The sequence below is a fragment of the Nicotiana sylvestris genome, chromosome 2 (genome assembly GCF_000393655.2).
Source record: "Nicotiana sylvestris chromosome 2, ASM39365v2, whole genome shotgun sequence".
In the NCBI taxonomy this organism is placed as follows: domain Eukaryota; kingdom Viridiplantae; phylum Streptophyta; class Magnoliopsida; order Solanales; family Solanaceae; genus Nicotiana; species Nicotiana sylvestris.
The window spans coordinates 70,760,484-70,764,903 of record NC_091058.1 but is presented as its reverse complement, the minus strand read 5'-3'; positions in this window follow the sequence as shown (position 1 = coordinate 70,764,903).

Genomic DNA, 4,420 nt, shown 5'->3' with positions numbered 1-4,420 from the left:
TTTTAGGGATTTATTTGAACCTGTTTGCTTGTTTACTCATTCCTTTATTTGATATTTGTTTTTGAATGTCGAAACTAGAATTTTATCCTTTAAACTCCATAAAGGCCCCATCCCTTTCTTCCCTCTTAGGATTAGAAGTCCTAATACCCCGGGACTGATAGGTCGGGACGAGTATTAGCATGCAATAAGTAAACGAGACTAATTGCGCTTTAACACCTTAACGGGGTGGGAAGGGTAGAATATGGATATGATGACCGGTGCGCTAATATCTCGTGTGAGAATGATTGCTGGGTATTGCACCAAGGTGATCCATATTGTATTTAAACCTAGGATCTTTTTCTTTATTTATACGATGTGATGTATTCTTAGAAGTAATGTTTTCTTCAATCAATCTTTTCTTTCCAAAATCACTTATGTCTTTTTCTCTCTTTTCTTTCAAAACGTTCAACTTATTTGTATTCCTTATGTGCAAACATTGACTGTCATTTCTACTCTTCTTAAAGTCACAACTAAGTACGGCCGGGAACCACACTAGTGGATCTTGAGGGGTGCCTAACACCTTCCCTCGAGATAATCTCAAGCCCTTACCCGAACTCTGGTTTTCTTCCAGAAAATCTTCTTCTTTTCTCTAAAAGTGTCCTAATGCACTATAATCTTTAGGTGACGACTCTTCAAATTCTATAATCCGATTCCTCAAAAGGGAATAAGAGTTGTTTTGCCCATAATGTCGTAAACCCGATTTTGCCTTCTTTTAGGAGGGAAAAAGGGGGGCGTCGACAGCATGGCAACTCTGCTGGGGAAACCTTTAAGGCTTTTACCATTACGTGCTTTGTGACTTTATTGCTTCCTTAATTGCATTTACCTTCTGTCTTTAATTATTTCATCAAAATACTAACTTGGCTCTTCATGTTTTTCTTTCCTTTTAATTTCTTTTTACTGCCTTATTATTTCAATTCTGTTGTAATTACTGAGCATTTATTGTAATCTTTACTTTATGAACGTGAAAATACATGCAATTTGTCTCATTGTTATAACTGCATTCCTCAACATCATATTCCACTCGTGCCAAAACAAATCCTATAGCAACACTTATAATGAGTGGTTGCGCCCTTCCGATATTATAAACCCCCTAAATGTGGCAAAGGCATATTTGCGATAAAACCAGTCGATCAACGGTGTAGTCGACGGTTCCGCGCCTTTCCCTCTTGAGTTGTCCGCTCAAGAGTACCTTGTCTAGCACTTCAAAAGTAGAAACCATATTCCTTTGAAACTGTTCATGCATCATGGTCAACCCTAGCCGAGTCAGTTATGTTGTCCACATAATGACTCCTTAAGATAGCCTAAACCAAAGTCCATCGGGTTTCCTGAAACCCAAACGGACACCTCCACGTTATGTGCATTTATTTGAAGAACTAAATGCCTTTTGCTAATTATTGATTCAACTAGTCGAGTCTGGTGGGGTTAAGGGCCTAACACTTTGTTTTGCAGAAAATGAGGCACGAGGTCCCCAGATTCGGTATGGTATCCAACATTAATCCAAGGCTACTGAATTGGTGGGGAGATCTTCACTCCAGTGAGCAGACACTCGTCTGCAAATACTTAGGGAATTTGCCCTCACTTTTGGAAATCCAGCCCAACAACAAGATCATTGAGGCTGCCACTTTGTTTTGGGATAGTGATCGATCAGTGTTCCGCTTCGGAGACTTGGAAATGACCCCTTTGCTAGAAGAGATAGGGGGCCTAGCTGGTATCCCCTAGGAGACTCCAGGTTTGCTTATGCCGGAAAACCGCAAAAGTAGAGGCTTTCTTAAGATGATGGGACTCAAGAAAAATCCCGACCTCTCTTGCTTGAAGGACTCCTACATACCATTTGACTTCTTGTACGAGAGATATGGCCACAGCAAGTCCTATCGCACCTATATGGACGAGTTTGCCCTCACTTCTTAGGGACACATACATAGAAGGGTCTTTGTATTCATGTTTTGCTTCTTGGGCATGATAATTTTCCCTATGAAGAAGGCTAGGATCCACACCAAACTAGCCATGGTGACCAAGACTTTAATGGAGGGTATTGATGGGCAAACTTTCAGCATAGTACCCATGATCGTTGCTGAAATATACCGGGCTTTGGAAAAGTGTCAACAAGGAGCCCCGCACTTTGAAGGGTGCAACTTGTTACTTCAACTTTGGCTCATAGAACACCTTCAGAAATGCGACTACAGACAGGAAATCATACGCATGGATTGGGATGACCATATAGCTTTTCATCACCCAAAGCGAATGAACTTTATGCCCAATATGTTTGCTCAGCCAGAAGATGCCAGTGGATGGGTAGAGCTGCTTGAGAGAAGAGCATGTACAATGGATGTATGAGTGGTTCCCAACCGGGGAATTTATTGTTCAATCTCGAGATGCACCGTTCCTTATACTCATTGTCTTGAGAGGAACTTACCCTTATGTCCCTCTCCGAGCTATGAGACAAGCAGGGAGGAAACAAATCATACCAAGGGTCGACAAGATGAGTCACTTCAGAGCCGACTTTCAGGATGATGATAGCCCACACAGGTGTCAAGCTCAGCACATGTGGCACTGCAAGATTGTTTTGGGAAGGGAATCCCTCGAACTAGACAGGTATCATGCCGGATGTGTGCCGCACTATTTGGGTTGGTTGGAGGATGATCACATTGGTTTGGGTCACCCAGGGTTTGTCCATGGTCATAGGCTTATTGATGAAAAGACTGCAGCAAAGGTTAAATACAATCAACTGCGCAAAAGGATGCGAGAATGCGAGAACGAGCACCGGGAAATACAGGAAGCCCACGAGAAGCTGATCAACGAGTGGAAGGATATGGCTGTCAACGCCAACAACCGGCTGGGGTATCTGGAACGAGGCTTAGTGGAATTGGAAGGTAAATTTCTGAAGAGGATCGACGATTGTCAGAATGCTGAGGGTAATGAAGGTAGGCACCTGGCCCAAGCTTACTTGCTGGTGGGACTGCGCGAGCTGGTGCAGCTGTACGAGGGAGGCAAGAATACCAGATCTGGGGAAGGTCTGTCAGGGACAAAGTGTAATAAGGCCGATGGCCACTAGTGACATTTTATTTTCCATTATTTAGCGTCACTTTGGAGTCATCTTATTTTTTATCAATAAACTGAGGCATTTAGCATTATAAGTTCTCCAAGTTAATTTGTCGCTAGTCCTACCTCAGGCACAACGAGGCACCCAAATTAGGACGCGATTTATATTCTTACACAATGTGTTTAAATATTGCAACATTTTCTTCTTACAACCTGCACTAACTTGTTACCTTTTTTGTTTTTCTTTATTTTTATTCCCCTCCCCAAAGGTTAGTTCGTGCATTCTGGAACCATCATCATACTCAACAAGATCCAAGGGCCCTCCACCTTCTCCTCCTCTGCGTCCTACCAGAAACAGGAACAAAGGCAAAATGGGAGATACCAGTGCTAGAAAGGAAATCAAGGAAACCTCTCAGAACGCTTCAATCACTAAGGAAACTACTGCTCATCTTGAGCAAACTTTGCTGAGATTCGAGAAGAATTGGAACAAGTTCGAAACCTGGCAAGTCTGTCAATCACTCTTGCCTCTGTTGATGCCAACAACCAGAACCATACTACACCACCACCAGCACAACCCGCTCATACCCAAGCCTGCAACACATGCAACAACACTCCACTGCTCATTCCCGAACCCCAAAACACCACAAACGTCCAGAACGCTCCCATCTTTGTGGACACTGTACCCCACTATGCCCAGCCTATCTCAGATACACCTGAATCAGACAGCAAAAACTACCTCATTCAGAATTTAGCTGCTGAGCTCAAGAGGTTAACCAGCCGGGTCCAGAGTGTCGAAGATAGCAAAGGTATGGAAGGTTTGAACTATGAAGATCTTTGTGTTAAACCAGATGTCGAACTCCCGGAGGGGTACAAACCTCCCAAGTTCGAAATGTTCAATGGTACAGATGATCCCAGGGTCCATCTCAGAATGTATTGTGATAAGCTGGTAGGAGTTGGAAGGGACGAGAAGATCCGCATGAAGCTGTTCATGAGGAGTCTGAAGGGTGACACATTATCTTGGTATATTAGCCAGGATGCGAAGAAATGGACAAGTTGGGTGAATATGGCATCCGATTTCATGGACCGCTTCAGGTTCAATACTGAGAACGCACCAGATATGTTCTATATCCAAAATCTGAAGAAGAAACCCACAGAGACCTTTCGCGAGTATGCTACTCGTTGGAGGACAGAAGCCGCTAAGGTCAGGCCGGCCTTGGAAGAAAAACAGATGAATAGGTTCTTTGTCCGGGCTTAGGACCCGTAATACTACGAGAGGCTGATGTTGATAGAGGGTCAAAAGTTCTCCGACATCATCAAGTTGGGAGAAAGGATCGAAGAAGGT